The 21,565-nt window shown below is 38.9% G+C and overlaps 1 long non-coding RNA gene across 1 annotated transcript; it reads left to right on the plus strand.

The window, feature by feature from the left end:
* Positions 1–15,526: 15,526 nt before the first annotated feature.
* Positions 15,527–17,151, plus strand: LOC128283491 (uncharacterized). Its single transcript, XR_008273851.1, has 3 exons — positions 15,527–15,596; positions 15,711–15,754; positions 16,942–17,151. It is a non-coding gene; the product is annotated as an uncharacterized LOC128283491 (long non-coding RNA).
* The last annotated feature ends 4,414 nt before the right edge of the window (positions 17,152–21,565 follow it).

Here is a 21,565-nt window from a genome sequence, read left to right on the forward strand (position 1 = left end):
TTGGATGAATATGTTATTAAACAAGCCAAATTTGTATTGAATTAGATCAAGAAATGAGGAAATCGGATTCGGATCGGGAAAGTAAAAATTATCGAATAGTCGTTCTACTCCGCTCGTGTTAGTACGAGGTAAGTTCATAAGTGAATAAATGATGTTAAATTGAATGTATTTATTTTATACATAGCCAAATTGAATTGTATAAATGTGTAAATATCTAGCCGAATAGTATTTAACATGGAATGATTTGTTACGAGCATGAAATGATTGAGCTACAATGTCTGAAAGCCCCGTATGAACCTTAGGAATAGTTAGGATACATATGTCATGACATAGGATTCGATATGTGTTATCGTGTAAGACCATGTCTGGGACATTGGCATTGATTCATGATTCACGTGTAAGACCATGTTTGGGACATTGGCATCTATATGATTTTGTGTAAGACCCTATCTGGGACAATGGATCGATATCTGATTTTATGTAAGACCATGTCTGGGACATTGGCATTGTACGAGCTTTTGAGCTATCCTAGTAACCTTATTGATTCCGAACAGTTCAACGGGCATTCTGAGAAATGAATAACTATATGAAATTGTATCTGATTCAGGTACGTGTGATTTGTTTATGAAATTCAGAAATGAAAGGTGAGTATGTATCATATGACCATATGTGAAATATATGACAACAAATAATATGAATGTATATAAATTAATGATGTGTTATATACGCTCGTTATATGAAATTGTGGTCCTATGTTTCGGACATGAAATTTATGAAACATGAAACATGGCTTTGATGTATGATTGCTTGGTTCGAAAACTTGAACAGATAAGGAAATTAAAATGGTTGAGTTGGCGTATGCTTTATATGTAATATATGATTAGTAAAATAAAGTTAATCTTGGTTGACTATATGCTTCATGTATGGGAATTTGGTTTTTGTGATAAGGAAATTATGATGCCAGAGTTTGGAAGTGTTTATAAAGAAAATAAATGACCATGGTTTGGTTGGCGATGTAATGAATATATGCCAGCTTGAATTATATGATTGAACTAACGGTTGTTTTTCAATTTGAAAGCATGGTTATATGTTCATTGATAAATAAGATAAGTGGAGTTATTTAATGTGGTTATATGAATTTACGAGTAAAATAAATGTATAAGTGATTGATATTTGATAAATTCGGTTTAGTGATATTGGTTTAAAGATATTATTGAAATGATTTATTTGCTTATGGCTTACTAAGCTTTCAAAGCTTACTCTGTGTGTTTTTCCTATGTCTATAGAGTTTTAGAGACTTGCTCAGGTTGGAAGTTGTAGGAGATGTCATCACACTATCCAGTTATCACTTCGGTAAATAAAAGCTTTGATTTTTGGTTATGTGGCATGTATAGGTTGGTTTTGAGATGGTTCATTTTGATTTGAGTATATATAACACCCCAAACCCGGCCTAGACGTTATGGCCGGATCCGACATGCCACATCAAGGCGTTCAAAAACATTTCAGGTCGTTGTTCTAGAAAACTTACTTAGTGTTTTAAAAGATAATTTTAATGTAGGTTAAGGTGAATGGAAGCTGACACCAGGTAGGAAACCGGAAAGGAGGAGGTGAGTCCATCGGACTGCTTAAGTACCAAGCTCCCTTCGGATCCAATCCTAGACATGCACATCGCCATTGCCACACCTTAACGTCATGTATATTTCCATGAAACCAATTTGATTAAGTCCTTTTTAGGAAAAGTGATTAATCTTGGAAAATATTTTCATTGCAGAAGCTTTACTTGTTGTCGTGTTATTTTGAAATCAATTACTGTTTTTGAAAAACACGCCCTAAAGCTATCCAATTCCAACAGTTAAATATAAGTATTACCTACCTTAACAAAACATATTAAAACCATCAAAAATAATTAAGCGGCCTTATTACAATTTTAAAAAAACCAAAACCTTAAACATAAAATAAATGTCCAGTTCACCGGAAGAGAGTCAAACTTACAGAACGTGTGGCCACTCCGAATCCCTCACAGCTCTAAGCCCACTATGGTTGGGGATTACCTGCGTGGATGAAAATAAAGGGGTGAGTTTGGGGAAACTCAGTGTGTAAATCAACCCAACCATAGCCTATATCACCAACCACGTAAATGAATAAGTTGGCCTTAGCCCGCAATGCAAGTAGGCCCATAATGTAGCGTAATGACATTACATGTATATGCAAAACCCATCCCATATCCAACCACATGCACCCCCATACCAACCTTTCACCATGTGGGGAGACTACTCAACCCACCCAACCGCTACACGCCACAGAAATATGCAGCATTGCTGCTAGAACAGATGATGTGACAGAGTCACCAGAACAGATAATTGTGGCAGAGCCACCAGAACAGATATATGTGGTAGAGCCACCAGATCATATAAATATGGCATAGCCACCAGGACGCTTCCTCCATATTATAACCCATGTCCCCATGCAGCAGATATACAATCATGGCATACATCATACAGAATTAAATTATCATGCTTTTCAGTCAAAAGTACCCTAGGGGTATAATGGTAATTTCCATACATAGGGGTATTCAAGTAATTTAACTATTCTTAGGGTTTTCATGCATAGCATAGCCATTTACATACAACAAGAAACACTTACCGCGTTTTCTTACCGTATTGGGCCCATTGGCCCACTATCCCGATTTTGGCCCATTAAGCCCAAAAACATCGGAATGCACAGAATCGTGCACTCTACAGTCTTATCACTTTAATCTACCATATACATCAAACTACTAATCTCACAAGCATTCGCACACTCGCATGCTCTTAAAATGCCAGCTTTTCGGCATTTCGGCTTTTCGACTTTTGCCGATCTAGTCTATAAGAGGGTGTCAGTTACACACCTAATTGCGATGATATGCTGACAAGATCCACACACGTACTACCTACAGTTAAATTACTAGCACGTTAATCTAACTTATTGAAAACAAACTACGTAATAACCCCTTACCACATTCGGCCAAAAGCACCTTAGGCACTAGCGATCCTACCTTTGCCGAAGTTAGCGATTATGTTTAGATCCAGTCGTTCCGCTTGTCCAAGCCTTCGATCAGCATCCTTTAGATCCCACTATTTTCAAAATAAAACAGTTATAACATCCCTTAGAGCTACATGCCCAAATTGACAGCCCCTAACCTTTAGGGGTTTCGGCTTATCTAAAACCCGAAATAAGGATTAAGTTAAAAAAACTTACCACCGGTTCCTTCAGTCAATGATTCCAATTAACTCCTACTCGATTCTGATGCAGATCTACCCCTCAAATGATAAAAAAAGTCGAGCTTTAGTGATCTTAGAATTCGGCTATGACTTTATGGCTATGCGTTTTCGGCTTTTTGTAACAGTGAAGAAAAGATGAGGTTTTGTAGTGGCTTTATCAACAGAAACTTGGGGTTCAGAGGACAAGAGAATCGGTCAAGAAAATGAGGGAGAATAAGAGGGTTTTGCCTAGAAGAAAACGGCACAAAAGAAATCAGGCCTTCGGGATTTCGGCTTTTTGAGGCAATCGGCTATAGGCTTAAAACAATGGTAAGAAAGTTGTGTAGGGTAGAGTGGTGGAAGGATTTGGCTATGGAGAAAAGAAGAGGAGAAAGCAGATGGAGAGGAAAAAGAAAAGAAGAGAAGAGGAGGAAGGATGGTCAGAAAAATGGCACAACTTACCCCTAATGCCGAACTTATACTGGCACTTAACCTAGCCGAAATTGCCCCCCTAAAGCACCCCTTGGCCGGCCAATTCTTGCTCCTCAACAGTCCACCATTCAGCCAACACTGTTCTTGTAACACCCCATACCCAAGACCGTTGCCGGAGTCGAACACGAGGTGTTAACGGACTTAATTCATTAATTAAACAGCTCATACAATTCATTTTAAAATTTCCAGACAAGCTGGCTAACTGCATCACAGTCGCTTTAAAAATCATATCTCGAGTTACAAAACTCAAAATCCAATTCCGTATATTTTTCCTGAAACTAGACTCATATATATATCTACTAATTTTTTCTAGAATTTTGGTTGGGCCAATTAGTACAGTTTATTAGTTAAAGTCTCCCTGTTTCAGGGTTCAACTACTCTGACCTCTGTGTATTACGAATCAGATATCTCCTGTACAGAGCTTCAATGACTATGACGTTTGTTTCTAATAAAACTAGACTCAATAAGAAATCTGTACATATAAAGCGTTACTTCTAATTATCTTTGTAAAATTTATGGTGAATTTCCAAAGTCAGAACAGGGGATCCAGAAATCGCTCTGGCCCTGTTTTACAAAAATTTAAACATCTCATAAAATATAGCTCATATACCTGTTTTTCTTATTCCATATGAAAATAGACTCATCAAGCTTCGATTCCATAACTTATTCATTATTTAATTCCATTTCTATTATTTTTAGTGATTTTTCAAACTCACGTCACTGCTGCTGTCTGAATCTATTTTATGGTAAATTTTACCTATTTCATGGTTTCCATGGATTAGCTAGCAATTTGACATACATAATACCAAATATGATCATGATTAGCCATTCCAATGGCTAATCATTACCAAGCATTTCTATTTCCATACCACTCAATAACCATATCATAAGACCATATATACAAAATGATTATAATGCTATACATGCCATACTCAAAATATACAAGCCATTATGCCAAGATGGTATACGGATAGTGTGAGCGTGCCTCCGACCGTTTCCGATTTCCGAGCTGGCTTGTCAACACTACAAGGAACGAAAAGGAGGGAGTAAGCATAAATGCTTAGTAAGCTCACATGCAAATAGCAAGTAACATAACCATATAAGCAAACATAAAACATCATTTGCATAATCATCACCAAGACATTCATATCACCTTTTCATTTATCATCTTACCATATTGTTGTTATATCGAAGTTTTCAACCCGAGGGTTAAGTACATACCTGTTCAAAGTATCCATTTCACAACACTTACCAATACGTCCCTTTCATCTTGAGTATTCCTCCATTTGAGTAGAACTTTACCCGTTGAACACATCGGAATATAATTCGGATACATGGAAAGTTTGCACATAAGTGCCACATATGTAGCCAAGCTACCATGTAACCCGCCCATAAGTGAACTCGGACTCAACTCAACGAGCTCGGGCGTTCAGATCCATAAGTGAACTCGGACTCAACTCAACGAGTTCGGATGCCTAGTTACATCTCACGAACTCGGACTCAACTCAACGAGTTCGGACATTCGCATCCATAAGTGAACTCGGACTCAACTCAACGAGTTTGGATGCTCAACCATCCTAGTGACATGTCACTTGTATCCTAATCTATTCCTAAGGTTCAAACGGGCTTTTCCTCGAACACTTATCCTTGCCGTCTTCCGTAGAATGCCAAATCAATACTCATTAACAATTATATTTAACAAATAATACACTTAATTTGCATTTTATTCGAAAATAACCACAAAGCATATATTTCATGATAAAAATCAGCATATCATATATTTAACATCAATAACTTAAAAATAACCATTATGCTACATTATTTACACATGAACTTACCTCGTATGCGAAAATGGCTATTTTACCATTTAAATCCACAACTTGGTATTTTCCCCATTTTAGCCCGAATTTCAGTTTTCCTTACTCTATCATTTAAAATATAGTCTAATTAGGACTCACATTATTCAAATTGACCCAAAATCATATTTTGGAAAAATTACAATTTTGCCCCTAAACTTTTGCATATTTACACTTTTGCCCCAAAGCTCGTAAATTAAAATTCAGCCTATTTTCTTATGTTTTATGACATGCTGATCATTTTTACCTTCTATGGCAACATCAAATTCTCACTCTAACATGTACTTATGACTATTAGGTATTTTTACCGATTAAGCCATTTTGCTCGTTTTTACTTAAAACCGAGTAGCACAAGTTGTCTAACATAATTTAAAACCTCATATTCTATCATAAAACACCAAAATACACAAATTTCACCTATGGGTATTTTTCCAAATATAAACCTAGGTTAAATTATTGCTAGCATAAGCTAAATCGAGCTACCGGGACTCCAAAAACGTAAAAATCATTAAAAACGAGGGTAGAACGGACTTACAATCGAGCTTGGAAGCTTGAAAAACCCTAGCCATGGTTTCTCCTTGCTATATTCGGCCATGGGGTTGAAGATGAGCAAAATTGGCTTTTAATTTTGTATTTTAATTCATTTTACCCCTAAATGACCAAAATGCCCTTACTACTAAACTTTCCAAAAATTCCATCCATGTCCAATTTTTGTCCATAGACTTAGAAATTGGTAAAATTACTCTTTAAGACCTCCTAATTAATATTTCAAAACAATTTCATACTAGAAACTTCTAGAATGCAAGTTTTGCAAATTATTCGATTTAGTCCCTAATTTCAATTTAAGCACTTTATGCATAAAATTTCTTCACGAAATTTTCACACAATCATGCAATCATATCATAGACCTTAAAATAATCATAAAATAATTATTTCTATCTCGTATTTTGTGGTCACGAAGCCACTATTCTGACTAGGCCCAAAATCAGGATATTACAGTTCTCCCTAATCAGCTCCTAAATCCTCTCCCTTATCAGCTCCTAAATCCTCTCCCTTATCAACTCCTAAATCCTCTCCTGACTGACTTTCACTTCAGTTCCACTGCTTACCTTTTCTGTACATAAAAATTAATATCACTAATTTGCTTACCTTGCGACTTGAACCTTAGCTCTCCTTGGTCATCCACATGCCACCTCTAAAGCCCCCCAAGTGGCGTCATATGGCAACTTACCACAGGCTTCTTGAGCTTTATTTTACCCAGTTAATACTTAAAACCGCAGTTAACTAGAACCCGTTTTTCTTATGGAACTAGAATTAACTAAAATTACCGAGTTTTAACTTACGCTTGGGCCTTTTAGAGGCCCACTAACATAATTAAACCTACACCCACGCAAACAGAACACAAGAATTTTAAATTCGCTAACATACACAGAATTCCAAAAAAATTGGGGCGTTACAACTCTACCCTCCTTAAAGAAATTTCGTCTTCGAAATTTACCTGATCCAAACAGATGAGGGTATTGCTGTTGCATCGCCTCTTCCGGCTCCCAAGTAGCTTCCTCTCTGCCATGATTACGCCAAAGCACTTTCACTAACGGGACAAATTTCCTTCTAAGAACCTTAACATCTCGAGCCAATATTTGCATAGGCTTCTCCTCAAAGGTCAAATCAGTCTGAACTTCAATATCTGCAACCGGCACGACATGAGCAGGGTCAGAATGATAACGCCTTAACATGGAGACGTGAAAAACATCGTGAATCCTGTCTAACTCTGGAGGCAATTCCAATTGATAAGCTACTGGGCCTACTCGCTTCAAAATCCAATAAGGCCCAATGAACCGCGGACTCAGCTTGCCCTTCTTACCAAACCTTAATATCTTCTTCCAAGGAGAAACCTTCAAGAAAACCATATCACCTACTGAGTACTCAATCTTCTTACGCTTCAAATCTGCATACGACTTTTTCCTATCAGAAGCTTCTTTTAACCGATCCCTAATTATTTTGACCTTATCCTCAGTATCAGCTACCAACTCTGGTCCAAGAACTTGTCACTCTCCTAGCTCAGTCCAACAACTAGGGGTACGACACCTTCGTCCATACAGTGCTTCATACGGTGCCATTCGAGTACTCGCCTGGTAATTGCTATTGTATGCAAATTTCGTCAACGGCAAGTAATCCTCCCAAATACCTCGAAAGTCCATTACGCATCCCCTCAACATGTCCTCCAGAATTTGAATAACCCTTTCCAACTGACCATCTGTTTGGGGATGGAAAGCCATGCTAAAGTTCAATCACGTCCCCAATGCCTCATGTAGCTTTTTCCAAAATCGAGATGTGAATCTGGGATCCCGATCAGAGATAATTGAAACTAAGACTCCATGAAGTCGCACAATCTCTGCCACATACAACTTGGCTAACCTTTGAAGTGAAAAATCAGTACGTACAGGTATGAAATGGGCTGATTTGGTCAACCTATCCACAATCACCCACACTGAGTCTTTCTTCGATGGTGTCAAGGGAAGCCCACTCACAAAGTCGATGGTTACCCTCTCCTACTTCCAAAGTTGTATCTTCACTGGCTATAACAGTCTAGAAGGTAATTGATGCTCAGCTTTCACTTGCTAGCATGTCGACATTTTCCTACAAACTCCGTTACTTCTTGTTTAAGTCCAGGCCACCAGTACACTTCTCGCAAGTCGTGATACAACTTATTCCCTCCAGGATGCATGGCACACAGTCCCCCATGAGCTTCCTTCAATATTGCCTGCCTCAAGTCAGAGTCCTTCGGAACACAAATTCTTCCTCGGAAACACAGAACTCCTTCGCTATTTAACCCAAACTCAGAAGTTTCCCCTTCCTTAACTTATTGAAAACGAGTGACCAAAGACTCATAATTCAACTGCTTTTCCTTAATCTGTTCCACCCAGGTTGGTCTCACTTGCAACTTAGCCAACAAACTTCCATCATCATACAGATTCAGACGAGCAAACATTGCTCTCAGATCAGATACAGTTCTACGACTTATAGCGTCGACTACCACATTAGCCTTGCCTGGGTGATACTCAATCGAATAGTCATAATCCTTAAGCAACTCAATCCATCTCCTTTGCCTAAGGTTTAGCTCCTTCTGAGTCAATAAATACTTAAGACTCTTGTGGTCTGTGTATATAATACACCTTTCTCCGTACAAGTAATGTCTCCAAATCTTAAGTGCAAATATCACCGCCGCCAACTCCAAATCATGAGTAGGGTAGTTCCCCTCATGCGGCTTAAGCTGTCGTGATGCATATGCAACCACCTTACCCTCTTAAATTAACACGCAGCCCAAACCTACATGTGATGCGTCACTGTACACAGTAAAATCTTTCCCAGACTCCGGCTAAATTAACACAGGTGCTTCAGTAAGAACTTTCTTCAACTTCTCAAAACCTTCCTGCTGCTTCTCAGTCCATACAAATGGTACTCCTTTCCTTATGAGTTTTGTCAAGGGTGCTGCCATCACAGAAAAACCTTCCATAAACCTTCTGTAGTATCTTGCCAATCCTAGAAAACTCTGTATTTCCGACATTGACCTAAGCGGCTTCCACTCCAAAATCGCTTCAATCTTCTGAGGGTCCACCTTAATCCCCTCAGCAGAGACCACATGTCCTAAGAAGGTTACTTCCTTCAACCAAAATTCACACTTGCTGAACTTCGCATAAAGTTCCTTCTCCCTTAACACTTGCAGCACTTTACGGAGATGCTCATCATGCTTTGCTTCCGTTTCAGAATATACCAAGATGTCGTCAATAAAAATGACTATGAATTGATCCAAAAATGGTTGAAACACACGATTCATCAGATCCATAAACGTTGCAGGAGCGTTCGTCAGTCCAAATGGCATAACCAGAAACTCGTAATGACCATACCGAGTCCTGAATGCCGTCTTATGGATATCTGTCTCCTTGACCCTTAACTGATGGTATTCAGATCGAAGGTCGATCTTGGAAAATACAGAAGCTCCTCTAAGCTGGTCGAACAGATTGTCAATCCTTGGCAGTGGATACTTATTCTTAATCGTCAGTTTGTTCAACTGGCGATAATCAATGCACATCTGCATCGTACCATCCTTCTTTTTCACGAATAGCACCTATGCTCCCCATGGAGACACACTTGGCCTAATGAAGCCCCTATCCAACAACTCCTGAATTTGTGCCTTTAACTCCACTAACTCCTTCGGTGCCATCCTATATGGTGCGATGGACACGGGCCCCGTTCCAGGCAACAGGTCGATTCCAAACTCAACTTCTCAGTTTGAAGGCAATCCTGGAAGCTCTTCCGGAAAAAACATCTTGGAACTCTTTTACGGTCCTGACCTTATTCACCGTCAGTCCCTCCTCTTCCAACTGACTTACAAATGCCAAATAAGCCTCACCACCTTTCCGAATCCACTTTTTGGCTCTTAATGTCGACACCACATTGGCCAAATAATCCCTTCGTTCCCCTATCACCATAACCTTCTCACCTTCCGCAGTCCTTAACACCATTCGCTTAGCTGCACAATCCAGAGTCGCCTTATGCTTAACAAGCCAGTCCATTCCCAGAATGAGGTCAAATTCCCCGAATGGTAACTCCATCAGATCTCCACGGAAAGTCCTACCTTGAGTTTCTAAGGGTACATCCCTATACAGTTTGTCTACCCTAACCGAGTGACCCAAAGGACTTAGCACAGATACCCCATTCACAATCTTCTCAGAGTGCACACCCAACTACCCAGATATGGCACATGCAACATAGGAATGAGTAGATCCAATATCCACCAAAGCAGTATACAGCATGCTAGAAACCAAAAATGTACCAATTATGATGTCAAAAGGCCGCCTCCTCTCGACGACATTTGCATACACCAACGCCGGTCAGTCGAGCTTGAGATTTCTAACCCTTGCCGTGCCCTCGACCTCGACCATTTCCATTCCTAGCTTGCCCACATCCTCTCGGTGGTTGTGGTCTACCTCTCATGGGTTGAGCAACCCTCTGTATAGCAACCTGAGCTTGATCAGCTCTCTGAGGACAGTTCTTAACTCTATGCTCCATAGATCCGCATCGAAAACAAGCATCGGAATGTTTCCTACACTCCCCAAATGTACCTTGCCACAGTCTCCACAAATTGGTGGTCTAACCATATTCATCAGCACTGCCCAAACTGGTTCCTCCACTCTTGCTCTCTTAACATTCCTATTAGCACCACCTGAGGGCCCTGAATCCCTCTGAAAACGATTTCGATCCTTCTCCCAATTCTGCTTTTCAGCCCGCTTAACCTCCTCAGCTATCTTTGCCTTCTCCACCAAGACCGCAAAGTCCCGTTTCCTCTGTGGAGCAATCAACACCCTAAGGTCATCCCTAAGACCATCCTCAAAGCGCACACTACGCTCATATTCCGTAGCGACTATGCCCACGGCATACCGGCTCAGCCTCAGAAACTCGGCCTCGTACTCAGCAACTATTTTACCTCCTTGAACTATATTCAAGAATTCTTTTCTACGAGCATCCACATAACTTTCCCCAATGTACTTCCCTTTAAAGGCCGTCTTAAACAGTTCCCAAGTTACCCTATCAACTGGGGTCCCTTCTCTCACAGTGAGCCACCACTGATAGGCCTCGTCCCGTAGCAACGATACGACTCCCTTCATCTTCTGCTCCACCGAGCAGTCCAAGTCGTCTTTAATTCGTTCTGTGGCCTCCAACCAATATTCCGTCACATTCGGGGCTACACCAGACACACCCTTAAAGATCACTACTCCGTTAGCCCGAAGTCATTCAGAAATAGATCCCCGAATTTCGTTGCCCGTATTTGCCCCAACAACCCTTTTCAGAACAGGAAGCATTGCCTGTGACAAGGCATCATCCCTGGCAACGCGGTCATGAGACTCCACCTCTGTTGCCAGTGGTACTGGTGCATCCGCCGTCGGCATATGTCTGAAGACGAAGATCTCACTCGAGCACTTCCTCGGCCTCGTCCACGACCTCTTCCACGAGCGGCTCTTGTACTCATATCGTATTATCTGATTACGAATTTTATGCATAAATTAATATTCCAGTGCTTATTACAGATGTTTTATGAATCAGACAGTAATTCAAAGTTTGTTTTCGCAGAATCGAAGTCTAGCTACAGTTTTAGTCTCTTATCAAATTTTCCTAAGGTTTCAGTATAATCCTATCTAGAGTATCCTAGTAGGGTTTCAGTGCAAATAGATAATTCAGGAAATTATTCAGAGAAGTTCAGAGTAATACTTACAGGCTTGGGCCGGAGATTCGGAATGCCACCTTCTAAAGATCTAAATTTTGAAAATCGAGTTTTTTTTTTATATTTTGTTTTCAAAAATCTTTGTTTTTGTAAACCTATTCCACAGCCGAGTTGTTGCAACTTGGCTCTGATACCACTAAATGTAAAACCCCAAACCCGGCCTAGAAGTTATGGCCGGATCCGATATGCCACATCAAAGCGTTCAAAAACATTTCAGGTCGTTGTTCTAGAAAACTTACTTAGTGTTTTAAAAGATAATTTTAATGCAGGTTAAGGTGAATGGAAGCTGAGCACCAGGTAGGAAACCGAAAAGGAGGAGGTGAGTCCATCGGATTGCTTAAGTACCAAGCTCCCTTCGGATCCAATCCTAGACATGCACACCGCCATTGCCACACCTTAACGTCATGTATATTTCCAGGAAACCAATTTGATTAAGTCCTTTTTAGAAAAAGTGATTAATCTTGGAAAATATTTTCATTGCAGAAGCTTTACTTGTTGTCGTGTTATTTTGAAATCAATTACTATTTTTGAAAAACACGCCCTAAAGCTATCCAATTCCAACAATTAAATATAAGTATTACCTACCTTAACAAAACATATTAAAACCATAAAAATAATTAAGCGGCCTTATTACAATTTTAAAAAAACCAAAACCTTAAACATAAAATAAATGTCCAGTTCACCGGAAGAGAGTCAAACTTGCAGAACGTGTGGCCACTCCGAATCCCTCACAGCTCCAAGCCCACTATGGTTGGGGATTACTTGCGTGGATGAAAATAAAGGGGTGAGTTTGGGGAAACTCAGTGTGTAAATTAACCCAACCATATCCTATATCAGCTCAACCACAGAAACAAAATAAGTTGGCCTTAGCCTAGAACAGAAGTAGGCCCATAACAGAACAGAACAGATATTACATGCCTATGCAAAACCCAACCCATATCCAACCACATGCACCCCTATACTAACCTTTCACCATGTGGGGAGACTACTCAACCCACCCAATCGCTACACACCACAGAAATATACAGCATTGCTGCCAGAACAGATGATGTGACAGAGTCACCAGAACAGATAATTGTGGCAGAGCCACCAGAACAGATATATGTGGCAGAGCCACCAGATCAGATAAATGTGCCATAGCCACCTGGACACTTCCTCCATAATATAACCCATGTCCCCATGTAGCAGATATACAATCATGGCATACATCATACAGAATTAAATTATCATGCTTTTGAGTCAAAAGTAACCCTAGGGGTATAATGATAATTTCCATACATAGGGGTATTCAAGTAATTTAACTATTCTTAGGGTTTTCATGCATAGCATAGCATTTATGTACAACCAGAAACACTTACCGCGTTTTCTTACCGTATTGGGCCCGTTGGCCCACTATCCCGATTTTGGCCCATTAAGCCCAAAAACATCGGAATGCATAGAATCGTGCACTCTACAGTCTTATCACTTTAATCTACCATATACATCAAACTACTAATCTCACGAGCATTCGCACACTCGCATGCTCTTAAAATGTCGGCTTTTCAGCATTTCGGCTTTTCGACTTGTGCCGATCTTGTAACACCCCGAATTTGGGCCTAGAAGTATTGGGCCTTGAGTGTGGGTTCGTAAGGAGGTTTTATATAGGTATTTAATTGTGTAATGAAATGACACAATTAAATGTCCGCTTTGGTGGTTAATGGCCCTGAGAAGTGTTAGAGAAATCTTGGGTTCAAACTTGGGCTTTAGCAAAAATTTTGGTATTAAGTGAAAAAAACCTGGATGCTTGGATGAGGGTTTTTAAATTATTGTGTTAAATAAATGACACAAGGAAGCTTGTAGTCTAGTGGTTGTGGCGTCATTAAAGTTGTATGGGAGCCTGAGTTCAAGCCTTGGCTCTTGCAATTTATTTTGTTTTTTTTTAAAGGGAACCTGGACTTTGGCCTTTAGACCTTATAATTAATTGGGGATAAAATATGACACAAAAAGCCTTGTGGCTTAGTGGCAAGTAGCGTGTGGAGTATCTGAAGGGAGGCATGGGTTCGAATCCCATGGCAAGCAAAGAGCATTTATTTTCCTAAAAGGGGGCGGCAAGAGTTGGTGTTAAATTTAAACTCTGATGTTGGAGGGATCCCACATCGGGAAGCTAACATAAGAGTGGATACAAAGCTGGCTTTAAATAGAGGGAACCATGAGGAGAGTAAAGGCACCTTTCTTGGCTGATCCCTTTCGCTGTATGGCGTGCTCGTTTGGGTTGGGCGTCGGCTAAGAGTGCTCGGAGTGTGGATTAACTCCAGTCTCCTATCAGGTGTGTATTTCTTACTACTCTAGCTGTAGGATGGCTACTTCGGGCCGCGATGGGTCAAAAGGGGTCATGTGGGCCTAATGGGCCTACAAGCCCAATTGGATAAGTTGTTTGATTGTGTAGTAAATATTGGGCTAGGCTAGGTGAATCTAATATTTGTGGCTAGATTTGGGCTAAAAGGGCCACACGAGCATGTGGGCCCATTTGGGCCGAGAATGGGCTTTAGAGCCATTAGTATTGTTATCCATGTTTAGAATACTTTAGTTTACTAAAATTACCGAAATACCCTTAGTTTGTAAAAATACTGAAATACCCTCGATTTGTAAAATTACTGAAATACCTTCGACTTGTAAAATTACCAAAGTACCCCCGATTTACAGAATTACCATTTAACCCCCGATTTACATAATTACCATTTTACCCCCGTTTTACCCTCGACTTACAGAATTACCGTTTTACCCTCGATTTACAGAATTACAGTTTTACCCTCGATTTATAGAATTACTATTTTACTCTTGATTTACAGAATTACTATTTTACCCTCGATTTACAAAATTACTATTTTACCCTCGATTTACAAAATTACTAAAATACCCTTAGTTTGTAAAATTACCAAAATACCCCTAGTTTGTAAAATTATCAAAATACCCTTGGTTTGTGAAATTACCGAAATACCCTCAATTTGTAAAATTACCAAAATACCCCTGATTTACAAAGTTACAAAAATACCCTTGACTTTCTAAAAATTATAGAAATACCATTGGTTTACAAAATTACCAAATACCTTTGGTTTGTTGATTTACCAAAACACCCTTGTAGGATGAAATGACTAAAATGCCCTATTAGGGTAAAGTGACCGTAAAGCCCCTGTAGGGTAAAATGACCGTAATACCCTTGTATGGTAAAATGACGAATATGCCCTTATGTTCCGTATGACTGATGTGCTTAGGATTTACATATATTGATATTGGAATAGTTAAGTTTGAGTGACAGGTGGTGGTTATCGTAGGTGATTGATTATGGAAACGTTTCAACTTCAACCCGTAATGTGTGTACTAACCCTTGTAATAGCTTAGATTAATATTTCTTTGAAAAGCGAAAGCTTCATATTTTAGTGATTTGGGAATTAATATTTAGATCTATTTTCACGCACGTTTAAGTTGGATTCACAACGGATATGGGGTAGGAAGGTATTTGGAACGTTCTTCAACGAGTAGATCTCTTGGTAAGTATTCGAACCTTCTTTCCATTTGTATCTTGTGGTTTAAGAAAAGCTAAAAACCCCTCTGTCGACTAAGGCTAAAAGGGTTTTTGGCGTTATTTGGTTTGTTGGTGCTAGTGAGGATTAAAGGCTACCGACCGAGGAGTGTGTGAAAAGCTTGGATCATCGGAGTGACTAAATCTAGTCATCAACTTTGACAAAGGTATGAACCCAAGGGCCATTGGGGATGGTGGCCGAATGTGTAAGTGATGATAATAGGTAGTTTTCGATTTGGTTTAATATTAACATGGTCTAATCTATAAGTGGTTGATTATAGGAGAAATCACATAGGAGATCTCGTCAAGGAATATCGCAAATCAGGTGTGTAACGAACCGTTTTTCATAGCTTAAAGCGATAAATGTCGAAAAGCCGAAATGCCAAAACTCTGGCATTTCGAGGACTTGTGAGCAAGCAAACGCTCATTAGTCAGTTAGATTCATTGAGATGATGATCGGCAAGGTTGGAAAAGGTAAGAGCATGATTTTTGGCATTCACGGTAAGTTGGGCCTCGAGAGGCTGAAACAGGGCCCAATGGGCATTCGTGCCCATTTGAGTAAAATTGGTAGAATATGGAAACTTGTTAAATTGCGCATAGAGACTGATAAAACCGTTATGGAATATAGGTTGAATAGGCCTAGATGACAAAACCGGCTAAGTAGGGCCATTAGGGGTTTTAGGCCCAAAAACTCGATTTCGCTAAAAAAATGGGCCAGAATCACTGTTTGCACCCATGAATTGTTGTAACCTTTAATGAACATGGAAACCCTAATTTTTGGTAAAATTACAAGATTACCCTTATAATATGAAAATGACCGTTTTGCCTCTAGGTAAAAATGACCATTATACCCCTAGGGTTTATACATGAACTTAATGCATGGGATTTTGATAAACATGACATGTATGATATGCACATGATATGTATGATATGCACATGACACGTATGATATGCACATGATATGTATGATATGCACACGAGATGTTAATAAATGCATTGGGTTGGGTATTTATATGGATGGAGGAAGTGCAAAAGGGCTTATGCACCAGTTATTAAAGGGCTTATGCCTCAGTTATTAAAGGGCTTATGCCCCAGTTATTAAAAAGGGCTTTGCCCCAGTTATTAAAAGAGGCTAGGCCTCCAGTTATATGATAAAGCAGCTATGCTGCCAGTGGAGATTTATGGCGGGGTGGGTCGAGTTAATCCCCACATGGTGTGTTGGTTGGTACGGGTGGAGAGTAGCAGATGGTGGGTTGAGTAGTCTCCCCAAATGGGTTGCATTCTTTCATTGACATTATATGTGATATTGAAATGGGCCTATGGGCCATACCGTTTACAGTAAAGGCTTCGGCCCAGTGTTATGAAATGTGAAATATGAAAAGGGCTATGGCCCAGTACATGTTTGAGATTGGATTTGGGCTTAGACCCAACAGGCTGTCATTGTTTTGGGCTCTGAAAGGGGCTTGTTGCACACTGAGTTTCCAAACTCACCCCCTTTCCTTAACCTTGCAGGTGAGCCTTGATGTGGGGACTTGGGCCGGAGGGGATTCAGAGTGGCCACGGTGAACGTCTTTGGGCTTTTAAATAAGCGTTGGTTTTCATTAAATTTCCTTTATTATTTATTTTTGGTTTGTAATAAGGCCATTTTTAACTTTTCTTTTATTTCTTTTCGGGATTATTTTATTTTCAATAACTTTAAAATTGGTTGATAATTATTCAAAAGGGGCTAGACTTAGGACGTGATTTCAAAACAATATTTGATTTCAAAATATCACAACACCACGATTAATCGATTTATCAAAGACGTCCACTTAAACAAACTTAAACTCGATATAACAAAGTGTGGCTATGGTTGTAGGCATGTTCAGGATTGGATCCAATCAAAGAGCTTGGTACTTAAGTAGCCTTCATGGCTCACCTCCTCTGTCTCGGATACCTACACTGTGCCCGACTTCCATACACTTTGTTAACTCAACAAAATATATGGTTTTAAAACACTAAAAGAACATGAGTTTTCAACTCCAATGTGGCACGTCAGATTCGGCCATAACGTCTGGGCCGGGTTTGGGGTGTTACAGATCTAGTCTATAAGAGGGTGTCAGTTACACACCTAATTGCGATGATATGCTGACGAGATCCACACACGTACTACCTACAGTTGAATTACTAACACGTTAATCTAACTTATCGAAAACGAACTACGTAATAACCCCTTACCACATTCGGCCAAAAGCACCTTAGGCTCTAGCGATCCTACCTTTGCTGAAGTTAGCGATTATGTCTAGATCCAGTCGTTCCGCTTGTCCAAGCCTTCGATCAGCAGCCTTTAGATCCCACTATTATCAAAATAAAATAGTTATAGCATCCCTTAGAGCTACATGCCCAAATCGACAGCCCCCTAACCTTTAGGGGTTTCGGCTTTTCTAAAACCTGAAATAAAGATTAAGTTAAAAAAACTTACCACCTGTTCCTTTAGTCAATGATTCCAATTAACTCCTACTCAATTCTGATGCAGATCTACCCCTCAAATGATAACAAAATTCGAGCCTTTAGTGATCTTAAAATTCGGCTATGACCCTATGGCTATGCTTTTTTGGCTTTTTGTAACAGTGAAGAAAAGATGAGGTTCTGTAGTGGCTTTGACGATAGAAACATGGGGTTTAGAGGATGAGAGAATTGGTCAAAAAAATGAGGGAGAATAAGAGGGTTTTTCTTAGAAGAAAATGGCACAAAAGAAATTAGGCCTTCGGGATTTCGGCTTTTTGAGGCAATCGGCTATAGGCTTAAAAAAATGGTAAGAAAGTTGTGTAGGGTAGAGTGATGGAAGGATTCAGCTATGGAGAAAAGAAGAGGAGAACGCAGATGGAGAGAAAAAAGAAAAGAAGAGAAGAGGAGGAAGGATGGTCAGAAAAACAGCACAACTTATCCCTAATGCCGAACTTATACTGGCACTTAACCTAGCCGAAATTGCCCCCCTAAAGCACCCCTTGGCCGGCCAATTCTTGCTCCTCAAAAGTCCACCATACGGCCAACACTGTTCTCTCTAATCAGCTCCTAAATCCTCTCCTAACTGACTTTCACTTTAGTTCCACTGCTTACCTTTGCTGTTCATAAAAATTAATATCACTAATTTGCTTACCTTGCGACTCAAACCTTAGCTCTCCTTGGTCATCCACACGCCACCTCTAAAGCCCCCCAAGTGGCATCACATGCCAACTTACCACAGGCTTCCTTGAGCTTTATTTTAACCAGTTAATACTTAAAAGCCCAGTTAACCAGAACCCCTTTTTCTTATGGAACTTGAATTAACTAAAATTACTGACTTTTAACTTATGCTTGGGCCTTCTAGAGGCCCACTAACATAATTAAACCTACACTCACGCAAACAGAACACAAGAATTTTAAATTCGCCAACATACACAGAATTCCCGAAAATTAGGGCGTTACAATATATATAGCCATGCGAAATTGGCTTAATTATGATGCTAATATTGTGTATATTTGGTTATATATAGAGCTCATTTCGGGAAGTATGATTCATGGTTTATATGTATGGTGTAATTGGTCATATGATTTCGCTTGAGCATTGAGGTGAAATATTGGATGTATTTTCGATTTATAGTTCATATTCCTATAGATAAAATGATGAGTATAACATTGATGATGCATTAGTTATTTGAATACGGTTTGAAAAGGCAAATAATGTGATATTTTTAGATATATATATGTATATGGCCAAGTGAAATGGTCAATTTGGTATGTTCATAGTTGGGAATTTGGTAATGTTTAGCACATGATTTTTAATATGCTTTGATATAGAGAATGAGCATTAAATTGGTTGATGATATTATGGATTGATTGATACATGTTTGGAGTTAAATTTGGCTGAAAATGTTGCACATATGATGCTTGATTTTGGAATTGTAGGGAGGACCCAAACGAGTGGCATATTGGCCTTGTAATAGCCTATTTTTGCCCACACAAACAGGGGACACGGGCATGTATCTCTGCTATGTTGCTCAAGGGCCATTTCGAAATGAGCTTGGGCAGACCACACGTCGCGTACACACGGGCGTGTGCCAGGCCATGTGGCCAAGTTAGTTTCGAGCACGGGCGTGTCTTATGGCCGTGTGGACAACTCAGTATGTATGCTCTGTTTCGCCACGGCCTAGACACACGGGCGTGTCTAATGTCGTGTGAGGCACACAGTCTATTCACATGAGCGTGTGACCTTTATAACTTAGAAAATTGTTAAGTTTTGAAAAATTTTTGTATGTGTTCAGTTTAGTCCCGACCTTTTCCTAATGCATATTTAAGGTCTCGTTGACCTAAGAAAGGGACTTTATGTTGATATTTGACTATGATATGATAATATATGACTGTTGACTGTGAAATGATTGCGAAATGTTTCGATATTTCTGGTAATGCCTCTTAACCCTATTTCGATGATAGATATGGGTTAGGGGTGTTACAAATTCGGTATACTCTCACGATCTATAAATCGGTATGCTCTCATGAGCTGTAGAGTATCTGCAACACATGCAGGACCTTAGCCAAATCGTGTAACCCTAATGACATGTCATTTGTATCTTATAGATTCTTAAGGTTCAAACGGGACTCGGTATTCGTCTAATTTCGTTGGATATAAAATCATGTAAATTTATAATAATTCACAATTCCTAATAATTCAATAGAAAACATATAAACACAATTTATTCACACGAACTTACCTCGACGAGTATTCGTAGATACGGAGGCGATTAATACGAGACTTTTTCTTTTCCCTGATCTAAAGTCGTACGAGGTCTGTCTTGATCTATACGGATAAATTTAACTCAATTTAATATATCGTTTATTCAATTTAGCCCCAAAACATATTTTGGTAAAATTACTATTTTAGCCCTCTACTTTTAATTTCTTTGCAATTTAGTCCTTAGCTTATAAAAATGGAAATTTACGCAATTCCACCACAACCCACTATGCTCGAATATCAACTAGGTATCTAGCATGCCCTATATTCCATTTATTTTACACTTTCACCATGTAATATTTTCTATTTTTCAATTTAATCCTATTTGACAATTTCACCAAAATTTCTTTACAAAAGTTGTTTATCTAACAACAACTATCCATTTTCTAACATCAATTTCCAAACTCATACACATACATCAACGGTAGAACTGAAATAGTTTAACAGTTTTGCAAATTAGTCCTCGGGCTAGCTGGATTAAGCTACAATGATCTCAAAAACATAGAAATCATCAAAAATGGGACAAAAATACATACCTAATCATGGTAAATAGCTTAGCCAAAACCTCAAGCTTCCATGGCTATGTTTTTCTCATCAGTTTCGGTAGATGATTATAATGGAAGATAATGGTTTGTTTTATTTTAATTAATTATAACTTCAATTACAAATTTCTAAAATTTACCTTAAAAATTTCATCCAAATTTCAATAATGCCAAACCATTAAAATCCACTATCAACTCTAATGGTATAATTACCATAGAAGGACTTCCACTTTAAAGTTCTATAGCTATCTTCTACCTTTAGCTATTAGAACTTAACTTTTCCACTTTACGTGATTTAGTCCTTTTTCTCAAATTGAGCATGCAAACGGTAAAATTTCTTTACAAAATTTGTATACGATATTATTATCATGTTGTAGGCAATAAAATAATAATAAAATAATTTTTTGAATTTATATTTATGGTCCCAAAACCACTGTTTCGATTTAACTGAAAACAGGTTGTTACACTCTTGGTTGAGTTCTTCAACTCCACTTAAGTACTTATGTAACAACCCGTTTTTAGTCAATTCAGAATAGTGGTTTTAGGACCAAAAATTTGAGGACAAAATATTTAATTTATTATTTTTTAATTTATACAGCATGATGGTATGATTGTGTGAAATTTTTGTTAAGAAATTTTATCATTTGAATGCTTAATTTGATAAAAAGGACTAAATTGCATAAAGTGTAAAACTTGAGTTCTATTAACTAAAGGTGTCTAATAGCTATGGAATCTTAAATTAGAGGTCCTTATGTGGTAATTAACCCATTTATAAAGTTAGTGGACATGTATTAAGTGATTTTAATGAATTATAACAAAGGTTAAATAGGTAAATTAATAAATT

This window comes from Gossypium arboreum, chromosome 11 (assembly GCF_025698485.1).
Source record: "Gossypium arboreum isolate Shixiya-1 chromosome 11, ASM2569848v2, whole genome shotgun sequence".
NCBI lineage: Eukaryota > Viridiplantae > Streptophyta > Magnoliopsida > Malvales > Malvaceae > Gossypium > Gossypium arboreum.